Source organism: Ascidia mentula, chromosome 4 (genome assembly GCF_947561715.1).
Source record: "Ascidia mentula chromosome 4, kaAscMent1.1, whole genome shotgun sequence".
Classification (NCBI taxonomy): domain Eukaryota; kingdom Metazoa; phylum Chordata; class Ascidiacea; order Phlebobranchia; family Ascidiidae; genus Ascidia; species Ascidia mentula.
The window spans coordinates 22,397,653-22,410,491 of NC_138569.1; positions in this window are offsets into that span (position 1 = coordinate 22,397,653).

A 12,839-nucleotide genomic window follows, 5' to 3' on the forward strand; every position below is an offset into this window, starting at 1 on the left:
GCGCGCGACAGTCACTAGTTATTCGAACACTCCGAGCAGATAATAAAGGAGAAAGAAGGGCGGGTTTAAATTTAGGCTTGAGCTGTGCTCGTCGCAATACAACTGCACAGCGTGCGTAGCGACGAGTTTAAAACAGACGTGAAAGGAAATAAACAACGAAGCGCGATGTTTTGCCGCAAGAAGCTCGCCCTGAACGAAGCGGCCGCGTTTAATTTGTAAACAGTTCGGTTGTAATTGATACAAATCGCGACAAAACAATCAACGTCGCCGTAAGTTCGATGAAACGAACGACAGAGCGCCGGCGCCCACGCAATTGATTCTCGCAGCAGCTCACAAAACTGACTGCTTTCTAATGTGAAGTTTACACTAAAGAGCTGTTCGGTAAAACGGTCGTGAAAAGAAACTAAATCTCTTCCCATTCAACAACATCTTAATTAACAAAAAACTTTCTGGTCCACCGGATTGCAAACACGACGCTTTTAGTAAAAATGATGGTTTTGTTTTTGGAAAAACAAAATTCCCGGAACTCTAAAGATATCCCGCTATATGACCAACGTTATTGATCAGAACCGCAACAACTTCGCATGGCATTTACCAAGAAACCAACGTACATCGTCGCCACATGGTTTAGATATTTGAAAAAATCTTCATTCCTACTCCTGAAATCCCGACGCCAATAAAAATGCTTTTTAACTTCCAGAAAGCGTTGACAGTGAACATTCGATAATACACAATCAGCATTGTTCACAAATCCGCGAAGCAAACAATCTAACGACAATCTTGCCATTATCCACTCATGGACGCGAACCCGCGCGCATTCTAGAATTCGAGTTAATCCCCAAGACAACGACATTTAAGATGAAACGCAAACTGGGCTGGATTCCTTTTGGCACGTGCTCCAAAGTCGCGCGTAACTCATTGATGTCGTCACAATTGGAAAATGACGTAACAATCAGAAATACCGTTTAACGATTGCAAGGTGTCTAATTCGTGGTTTTGTGAAAGTTTTGGTCGCATGCGGTTTACAGCGCGATTTTTTCGACAAATATTTTTGCAAATTATATAAACTTGTGTGGACTAAAATGCAAAATTCAAGGTTGTTTAAAGTTCAATAGATGTGACTAAAATGGATTTGATAAAGTTTCAACAGCCACCAACGTTCCAGTACAATTTTCACCATTTTAGTTGAACAAAAAGGTGAAACCTACATGTGAAAAAAGCTTATGTAAACAATCGACGGATATGTAAACAAACTTGCTAATTACACAGTTGTAAACCCCCTCCAGATGGAATCAACCGCCCTCTTACATCTGACAAGAACACACACTTACCTATTCTTCTCAGGGGGATTAACTTGTTGCGAAATGCAACTTTTCTCAATAAATACGAAATATAAAAAGTCAAATTCAGTGAAAGATGTTATGACTTAATCAGAAATGAATGGAAAACATTCTGATTGGTCGATATTAATGTGCCATGCTCAGTTTGTGCGTGTGTGTCAACATATTAATGCTTCTTGTTGAACTTGGTGATAAATATTAATTACAAATCAAAATATTTTGGTTTTCCAAAACCGTTCCAGCTACAACCAATACGTGATGTTATTAAATTATTTTCTCGTCTGCCGGGAAGTCAGCCAGACACCAAATCGAGCAATCAGATAAAAATTAACATTCCTCCTAAAGATTACCATAGTTTAAGTTCGTACTTCGGTGATTGTCAACATAAGCAATTAACTCGAAATTAATATGTACAGGGGTTGTTGGCTTGTGCTTCGATGAAACGTAACAGTTTTAATTGAACTCATTATTATCGTATCTTTCTCTGAAAGTGATAGCACAGTATTTGCCGAAAACTATACGAACTTGTCAATGGGCCCTGACAAGATTTCGATCCATAAATATCTGTGACTTGACACCATGCAGGAGCTTTAACTTGTTGTAACTTAAAATCTTCCTGTCGAATATTAGAATAGAACCAAAACCTTAAAAACTTAGCATACAGGTACCCAAAATCACCAACCATTAACTTACATCACATATACTAACCAACAACGCACAAGCTTGAAATGATTCACATTCTACAGCCGATAATGATATCGTTCAGTCGGTTGCCCAGGGACTTTCTCAAATCTCATGACAATAAACTTCAAACTGTTTCATATATTCACATCTTCATACAGGCGACATGCATTAGATGTTGTTGCGATCGTAGCGATTACGATAACCCGGGTAATTACTGGCGATGGAAGAGTGTTGTTAATTACTCGCTGTACAATTGGAAGACATTCAAACGTTTCGAATATGAAAGGAATCACATTGGAACAACGATTATTTCAGGTATTACATCATTGTAGCAAATAGCAAACATGCAAATCTAATCGTATCCGTTTTTATGCTTTTTCTAATCAACACTAATGCAGTGTACGGACAACGTTTAATAATACAGGCGTTTTTCATTAAACATTTACGAAACCAATGATCCGTTTAATTGAGCAGTGGACCATGTCACCATATGTAAGATGACGTCACAGTGATCCACGGTTCACATTGACAACCAACAAAACTTCCATGTAATCCCCACCGTATGGATGATGTCACATGCGTATTGCTGCTGCGCGGGAGATTAATACGCGCGCGATTAGTATGGCATAGAAATTTAACTTCGCTGATAGAAGTTGTGGCGCCTTTAACTTGATTTGCGCAAAACATCGCGCATAACCCTATTTTCCATTGCAGGGACGTAGTTACACCATGCGACATTATTATCTGGCTCACAACATCTAATCTAACAAGAAACCTGATCTAATGACGGATGAGCGGGGGGTTAACGCACGATTCAAGTATTCAATCATGAGCCGTCAGAATATCTCCGTTCAATAAACATTGCTTGTTAATGTATTGTCAGTGAGCCAGAGTATCGATTTATTCTCCACTGGTTGGTGATGATGTGAATAGATTATGCATGTTGATCATGATGCATGAAAGCATACGGGTATGCAGGGATACGATATGCACGCTCATCAGGTATGGAAGGAATCAACACTTGGTCAACAATCATTTATGTTTCGCTTCATTCATAATTTTGTATGGTTGATATGTTTTGTAATATTTGTAAAACACAAGATAATTTTAAAAATACATTTAAAACTTTGAAGAAAGAGACCTTTAGCAGAAAAATATAGGGACAATATGAATGTTGTATAAGTGCAAATTCCACTAAAAAGGTTGCATGAAACCCCTGAATCATTTGAGGAAAACAACTTTTTACCACAAAACCACTCCACTTGTTTCTCCACAATAACGTGAAGTTGAAAAACAAACGAAGAAACGCGCGGTGGTTTCCTGAGGTTTTGAGGTCGATAAACAATCCATCTTGCGCTGGAACCAACAAACACAATCACAATACTAACGAGATTTCGATTCGGCAGCCTTCCATCTGTACGAGGCCACAACCCTAATAATTGTAAACCAATCAACGCCCGACACGTGTAACGTGCCAACCTGACAAGATCACTTCCGATTCAACGTCCATCACCGGATCTACGTCATCCGCTGATTGAATTTGACGTTTTCCGATAAAGATGAATTACATCGCGTCCGTTGGAATCTTGTACAACATAAGAAGGGTCTTGTTCGGAAAATAGCAAACCTTGTTTAAGAATTCCTTTGCTTTCTCACGCGAACGCTGCCCAGTGAGACCACATTATGTCGAAACAAACGAACGTTTATTGATTCCCGGCCCACAAGGTAAACCTCAACGGTTCAAGCGTAGCCTATTTCTTACAAGACAGAAATCCCATCAGCCAACCAATATGAAATTATAACTTTCATTTTGTTTGATTTTTTCGTTGACTCGCTTAAAATTAAGCATTGGAGTGATTTCATTGTTTGTTCACAAAATGCCTACTATCCATTGTGGAAGTCACCTGTTTGTAATTTATGATTTAATATACTTTAAGGTATGCGTTTAACTCAGTAGATTTAAATAAAACGGAGCAAAACGCAAACCCAACCGATTAATTTCTAACAAAGTCAGCATCGAGTTCGAAAGGATTAAATCAACTTCCCGGAATGACGTATAACAAATGGAACTGTTGTTAGAGGGGAGGCTCAGAGAGGCGTGTTGACTAATTCCTATCCCAACTTGTTATATCAACAACAGACCGGGCTTACTCCGTTGTATCACAACATACCGACATCTGCACAATGAGCTCTCAGTTCGCTCAGCTCAAACGCAAGTAGGGAAACCACTTTAGGTGGTTGTGAGTGAGCTCGTGGTTCCAGCATGTGGGAAACAGGAGTGAAGAATACTAAACAACAACTTAAAACAGAAGTTTTTACTTAAAGTGATTTTTTTGGCTGAATTAAAATTCAAGATCACGGTGTAAACAATTTTGATACCAGTAATTTTATAGTTTGAAATTTCTGGTATTCAAACAAATGATTCCGAACTGTATAACGTTACTCGAACAAACAGCAGCAGTTTATATTATGCTTATTAGTCCAAAATGTTCACTGCCTTTAACTCCACCTGACAAGTATCTTCTACAACATATTTCACTGCAACATAACCGCTCACGTATGTTAATGCTCAACATTTAAACAGGTTTAATCATAAACCTACATAAAATTTAAACATAACAAGCTTCTGTTAGAAACCAGAAACCTTCCAACGTTCCGGGATCGCCGACAAATTGTCGTAACCTCGATAATCTTCCACAAATCGAACGATTTATCGCGTCACTAACTCCATTCAACAATCGCCGCGCGACCGGCCTGTGGGGTACTGGGCATTGTGATGACGCGGGAAAAAAGAATTTTACAACTGAGACAACGTGGCGGGAAATCTATTCAAGGCTTCTGCAGCGAATAAATACTTCTCAAATCTTCTCAAATCAATTCAATGTGAAAACTAAATTATCTCTTGAATTTATAACCAAAAGTTAATAAAACAATCAACACCGGATGCGGCGAAATTGTGGAAATTTAGAGAAATCTTTGCTTTTATTGAAACGTTCTTATTCATATGCACAGTTTCGTGAATATTAACAAACATAGCGTGATATTTACCAGGGTGTTCCACTGGAGGTAGTTTTCAGTGAAAACATTGCATTAATTCATCAGCATTTTCTGCGCATACATTCAAACTTTACAAACACCATAAGTTTACCATTTGTCTTCAAACACGCCTCAAGAAAACAGCGGTTGAATAAACCGATTTATCAAAGCAACTCTTCGACATACAGTGCTAACATTACTATCCCAAGCCACATTCTGCAACACTTTATATATAGGCCTGACTTGTGAGCAGCCTGATGGACAACAAGTGCATTTTCACACCGCGCTGTATCCCCCTCATCGCCTCTAACCTCGTTACACAGCAGGGATATATCCACGCACCACCAAGCCCTGACTCAATTACACGCATATCTGTATAAAGTGTCGCAAGCCTTCCAACATGGCTGGTGAAGCTGGTTACGGGATACAGTAGTACTTCTGACCAACGAGAGCTTTGGTATTATCTCGCATTATCTTACATCGGGACTTCATGATCGTCCACAATACACAACCATGGCCGAAACACATAACAAGTTATTAGATTAACGATAAGTTTGCATTTTATTACCAGAAATTCCCTTGTAACTAAACGTCCTTTTGTTATCTCAAACGACTTCAAGTAAGCAATCACAGAATTACAACTTATTAATTAAGCATTTCAATTTTAACATGGAAACCGCATGTAAAAAACTTAGGTACACACTCAAAAGCAAAATACTTTTCTTTGAAAAAAATCATATTACTATAATGAGTAACCACATGAAAATTGTGTAATCCAAGACCACAACATGATTTACCACTTAAAGGAGCTTCAAATTTCGTTTAACCAACCTTTAACCACAAGCTCCTGGAAACTTTATTGATTATATTAGGTAAAAAACAACGTAAACCTGATCAGAGTTTCCTGTCTGTTTGGCAGCAATACACTGGTATAATTCGTGTCAGTTCCCATGAAATATGGACACGGACATTAAGCGAATTTGTAACGAACTTTGTCGCTTGTTTCGGAGCCGTAAAATCTCGATAGTATCAAAGTGAAGTCAACCAATTACCAACTTACATACAAGGATAAAAATCATAAACGTTTACGCAGCAATCTTCCTTATCGGACCTTAAGCATGATTGACGTCATCACCCAAGGTTATTTGGCTACTCCAAGCAATGTCAAACATTGTCAGCAACCATAATATAGTTGAAATGTGTGCATAAAGCCAGGTTCTGTCTTACCAGAAAACTCTTGGCCCGATCCATGATAATCGAATTTCCAACATTAGTTGCAATTAATCCCACCCTGAGTGGGCTTTTAAACTTTAATTGAACGACTTGGTGGAAACCAATGAAAAACCCAACTCGGCCAGACATCCAACCACATTTTGCAGATGAAACTTTGAAACAAGTAACATTATAATTAATCTTGTATCGCAAAATACTAAACTATGACCTCACACTTTCGAATACATCTCTGTGTCCCCCACGAAGTAAAATCTGCAACCGAGCGCAGGTTATTGAAAAAGTACAGAACCCTTTTATCAAGTCGTGCGGTTTAAAGTTGGGGCATTACAGCTATCCCCCCACTCATAAGCAACATAAATGGACTAGACGCAAATAATCGTGACAGCTCAACTATTTCTCAAGCTCGTATTTCACAAGTATCGCCTCCAAGACTTCAGCCGAACATTTCACACGAGTACTTAAATTTTATCCCAGCTCTCCCTTTGAAGTCCCAATATAATCTACCCCACCTGCAATGTAATAACACTTCACACTCACCAAAGGCGACACACTTATATTATACTACCAACTTATTCCCTTTCTGTTTCCTATGGTTACAAAGATTACTTCACAAAAGCTGACTGTGTTTACAGGACAAAAAAGTCATTTCTTGCCTTAAAACTTGTGAACTGTTAGTATAAATACGGCGAAGGGTAATTTAATCGTCAAAACAATGTTGTAGCTATGAAACTATCCACAAAACTTTTTCAACCTACTGATCATTACAACATATTCGCCATATAACATAACATACTCCAGGTTACAATATGACAACCTGCTTACACTGAAATCAAGTGCTCTCCTACTTACGCTGGAGTGGCTTGCCACACTAAAGGCTTCTACCACTTCACTATAATATTCTGAAACTTGCTTACGTTAATCAATAGCTTGCGAAACCAACTGAAACCCTCAAAGTTAGAAACAATCAGCTATTGTTTAAATTAAATGATCTTTTTTTGTCACAAACACAAACCAAACAATGTTTAAATACTGCGTATTATTCAATGTGTAAAATAGGTAGAGTTCAACTACATTTAAGTAAAAGGAATAATTGTCTAACATTTTCAAAACTCCGAGCCATAAAAGACTTGTGAACTGTGCCATTTCTCACACTGTTTAACTGGTAACAATGCACATGTCCAGAAGCAGAATCAACGAAGGAAGAAACAGACAATAAACGTAACGTCATAAAACAAATTGTTACGATTCCGTCTGCGTCGCTCGAAGCTTTGATGTCAATCGTTTCGGCTCGTTGCAATTTTGCGCTGGTTAATTGTTACGTCACTTTGTATATTACGTCAGCTGTTTTTTTTAATAGAGAAACGTACAAATTGATTCATACATTTTTCTTGTGGTTCACAAAACTGCTTATTTTTGCCATAAAGGAAAAATAATAAAATAAATTCTTGAAATAAAACCTGAATCGCATCAATAACTCAAATCAGAATTTATGTTTAGATTTCTTAAAAATTTGCAATAAAAAAACGCTGTTGTCCAAACTTTCAAACACCTTCTCCACAAAATTAGTAAGTTATGACAAAATCCTGTTGCCAATTTAAAATACAACAGCATGTGCGCTCTCTGCCTAAAAGAAACACAACACATATTGCATATGTCCTTGTAATCACAGAACAATAGTTGCCTCAGGGAACATTGGAATAAACCGGCCCTGCAACGATGGCCACACGTAGAACTGAGGAATGACAGTACTCAGCTGCCAACTGTCCCTGCGGCTTACATCCCGCCACCATTAACGCAAGATTCCGGCCTGTCTAATTGCTCGTAAGTGATAGAATGATGATAACAATGGGGATATCGCGCTGCGTCGCGATTAATTCCAATATGTAGCTTTGCGACAAGACATGTTGGATGCGATTCTCTGGCTCTGTTGGTCATTATAATGGCGCGGTGTGCGGGGAAAAATTGAAGATCAAGAGCTTCTTTTTTTAACATATGGTCTCCTCTTGAAACAGTAACTCCAGCCGGTTTCCACTGAGTCGATAACTTTTAGTTTAAATTTACTAACTTTAAAAAGCCGAACTATTTGTAAAAAACACCTTGCGTTATGTTACTTGTGTAGGGTATAACTCAAAAGTTAAAGAGATAAATCGTCTTGTTATGTTACTTTGTTGATACTTACATGAGATACTATGACGTTAAATTTGTGTATGGAAACTGAGATTTCGCTTTGGATCCCATGGCTCTTGGTGATAATACATTGATTATGTTTAGGAGAATCTGTGAACATTGTAACCGAACCATATCCGACAATAGTCCCTCCGTAGTGATGGGGGGGGGGATGTTCGAATTGTGTCGAAAATAAAGAAACCGCCACAATAAAAACAGTAAACTGAGAAAATTGGAGTGGAGAAAATTTTGCTTTAGTTAAAGTGGAATACGTAGCAAAAAAGCAACAAAAATGACCTAAACATGTTTCATAATTTCATGAAATCACAACAGGGCAAGGAAACCTTATACAATGGCGGAAGAGAAAGGGATTTTAATTGGGTCGAATTCGAAAACCTTGAAATCTTTTTTAACCACACCGGGATTTGAACCCAGGATATCCCAACATATGTACGTGGCTCTTTAGCGCGCAACAGCGGCAAAACATTTTGCAAAGTAGTTTTCGTTAGGTAGAAGCAACGCAGTTAAATAAATTCGGAAGTGAATTGCACTAAAATATGACAAATAGAAAAATTGTGTGGGGCTTGCAATTAATTGGATATCAAATCAAAATTTTTACCTCTAAATTGATTGCTAAAGTTACCATTAGGTGGTGAATTGTGACAATGAAACGTCTTGGGCATTTTTTTGGCGAAAAACTTTAATTTCAACATTGCAATTATTTGAAACATAGCTGTGTGCTTTGTCAAAATAACATTTACATAATCACGTCTATGGCTGCTCATATCCTCACCTAGTATTCCACAAAATTTTACATGAAATGGGCGGTTTCAAGACATTCTGCTTGTCGTAGTTCATGATAATTAACACGAACCACTGTTCAGGACCATGGTGCAGTTTCCTCAAATCTGCTGTAGTTGCCTGGTGATAATTAAAACAAAAACACAAACATATATATTTGTGTGACGTCACTGCTCGGTTTCAGAACAAAAATTAAGGTACTGGTAAACACGAACTGCCCCACAATGGCGAGTCGTTACGTTTGGACAAGCATTTGGTATTTAACCCGCATTTTTTTCGGAGGGTATTTTAATATTCAAACATCATTCATTTGAAAACAATTATTGATTCCATCAAGAAATGTGTCACCTTCCATGAACTAGCACTTTTACAAGTAATCCTACACAAACGTCAGTAAATCAATTCAAGCGAGCGAAGAGTCGGTAGGGCGTGCACCAGTTTGGCTGCTGAAAGGGAATGAGAAATTGAGCGCATTCTGTCAGGGAGAATAGAAGAAACAAAGCAGGAGCAACATTGCGCTGGTAGCTGCGGTACCGGCCATCCTGGCTAAGTTTTCTTGCAAGTTTCAGTTTCTTAACAAACAATGCAATTGCCACAATCACCAACAAATGCTTTGCTACCGTTTATGAACTTCGGCGCGGGATCTCAGGGTCAACGCCGCCTTCGAGTCGCGCGGTTTTCGCAGAATGCAGCAGCCCGATGACTAACCACCTTTCCAACTCCGCTCGCGGCTTTGTGACGTATGGTATGAATGAGACAGCTTCGACCAATGAGAAGGCTGGTATGGGACCGACAGCAAAGAGGCAACTACTATTTCATTGAGAGAGCAAACCATTCATCGCATAGTTGCTACGGGACAGCAGTTTGTGAGCGCGTGCTGGTTTAGGCCGGACAAGATTCTGATGGATGCAGTGACACGTTAGCTATCGGGTAAGTCATGTTATGTGAGATAAAAGTTGGTGTTAATGCTTTTGTGTAATGTGTCAGGTTCGCTATATGTTCTTATTCTGCTTAAACATAAAAAAATCAGTATGTTTTAGTATGGAATAAATTAAGATTTGCATCACTTTATAATTACAGTGGTTCATCTTGTGGTCACAGGCATAAAATTGTATCAATATCATTAGAAAAAATATTTGGCAGTTTTCTAAAGCAGAAATAATTTGTTTTTATTTCGATAACTTGTCCTGTTTTTTACTCTTGTTGTTTTTATATAAAGCAATGTATTGCTATTTTGAGAATTGTTGCTACAAATTATTCTGGAAAATTATATTTTTGTTTGTTGAAATATTAGAAATATTAATCTGCTTCTCAAAACTATGTGAAAATGTTTCCCTATGAATATTATTGCATTATAAGTTCAGTAAATACCACTAAGAATGTGAAGTAGAATACTCGCTGTGACATTGTTATGTAACTATTTGTTAAAAAAGTTTATTTCATATTTCTTTTGTATGCATAATCTGGCAGAGAAACCCCTTCATAAATATGAAAATAAGTGATATTTTTTATTATTTGTGCATATACAGTTCGAGTCAAAAAAATAGCAAAAATGTATGTTGTAAATTACTACTGCAGTACAATTAGCTTGTGTAATTATTTATGTTAAAGACCCAAATTGATGTACATTTCCACTAAATTGGTCTAGGAAAGATATTGCACAGTTTTAAATAGATAGTGCAAGTGAAGTTGGTTGTGCATTCACTGCCTAACGGTTGGCCAGCATCAGCATTTGACGTCATTTCCTGTTCGTATCTCTCTGCTGTGGATGATTGTGTAAGACTAAGGGGCCTGTGCAAATTCTGCACACATGAATGTTGTTGTTGTTTATTATTTCTCTGGAAAGCAACACTTGTGGCAGCTGGTTGACTTTATACTAGATCAACGTGTAAGCATTTTGGCCTACTCGTCAGTACCGGCTGAATATGACACAAATCACGTTCATCTCGTTAGCTGTGCCTCCCAAGCGCTGGAGACATCGGCGGCCCAACAAAAAACCAGGCACAAGTCGTGTCGCATCACACATTGCAGTCAATATTTAGGTTTGCAAAATACTGTGCGCCAGCAAGCCTGTATGGAAATTTGCTTCCTAGGTGCTTCCACGGCCGGCAACCTTTGTAAACGTTTCTCTGCCCTTAGAGATTTTGACTCATACTTTGAAAGGTAAATCTTGTCCCATAATTTTGCAACCGGTTGAAATTTGGGAATTTATAATTAGTTTGAGAGTAGACTACAGCAACCCCACTTCCTCGCACACATCTGTAATCGTTTATTGCATTGTGTGATTGGTTACTCCGGCGAGCCGGGACTTTCCTGTGCGGTAATATGGTCGCAGTTTGCTGTTATGAAACTAGAAACTTGATTTGGAACGTTTCACAAGTGATAATGTCGCACAACTATTCGTAACCTCATGGAAATTGCCTTCTAGCCAACATGTTAAATTCACACACGGTTAGTGCAAATATCGTTAATATCAAAAGCAAAAATAATGACTTGATTGTTTCTTATTAATGTGGTCTAAGGTACTTAAGTGTGTTTGAAGTCAGATGCACGTTTTCAACCTGTTGTGTGAATGCAAATGTAACTGACCCCGTGCCAATGTTGACGTTAAACAAACAAAGTATACCACGCTAATTTTTAGCCACTCTGGTTTAATTATTAATTTACTGGACGCTGGTTTGCCGCTGGGAGTTGCGTAAAAAAGGTTTTTATGCCGCCTCACACACATAATTCCTGTCCACTGTACCTCCTAACGCGATGCGCAGTTTCGTGAAGATTGCTTGGCTGTATCGTCAGATAAACGCCACCCTTATTGTCGCCACTAATATCATTTCCTATACACAGGGAAATGATGTAACTCCGTTCGCTCTGTTTGTATTCGGTTTATTGTGTTTTTACGATCACTACAATAAGGTATTGGTGCGTTGTCATGTGGTCTCTGCTCAGTGGTGTGCATTACGATTGCGCAATAAAGTCAAAGGAAGACAATATGATGTGATGCGTGACCGGCGGCTCGCATTCGCCAACTAGTAGTCACGTGATTCATTGAAACCCGGGCAGCCATGTTGTGAAGCCGTCCCTCTGTTCCGTGCTGACGTTGTTCAGTGGAGGACAGAAGAACGGAACGGCATCGATTTTCTTTGTCAAACAAGGGAAATTCCCTTATTCATTGAACACACTCCCAGCTATTGGCCGGTCATCAAGTCGGTATGTGGGGCGGTGCATTGTTACGCTAGCGTCCTTCTTTCATTCTGTCGTGTTGCGTTTTCGGTCACACTGCCTCACCCTTGGTTCGTTCAGTCTCGGAGGTTTCTCTTAACTATTCTTGTGTAAATTGTCTGTGTATGTTGCTTTACTGGGATTGATCGATGTTACGTTATTTTTTGTTTCGTCATTCTCGTTGATTTTGACTGAATCTAGTTGGAATATTTTTGAGAATAAGAAAACATCAATAATTTTTAGAGGTTTCGGAGCTGCAACGAAATGTGCTTGGCCAGGCAGTGCAGGCGAGGTTGTTTATTGAAATTACACGAGGCACATAATGGTCACGCACATCCCTCGTGGCAAGTGTCTGTTGGA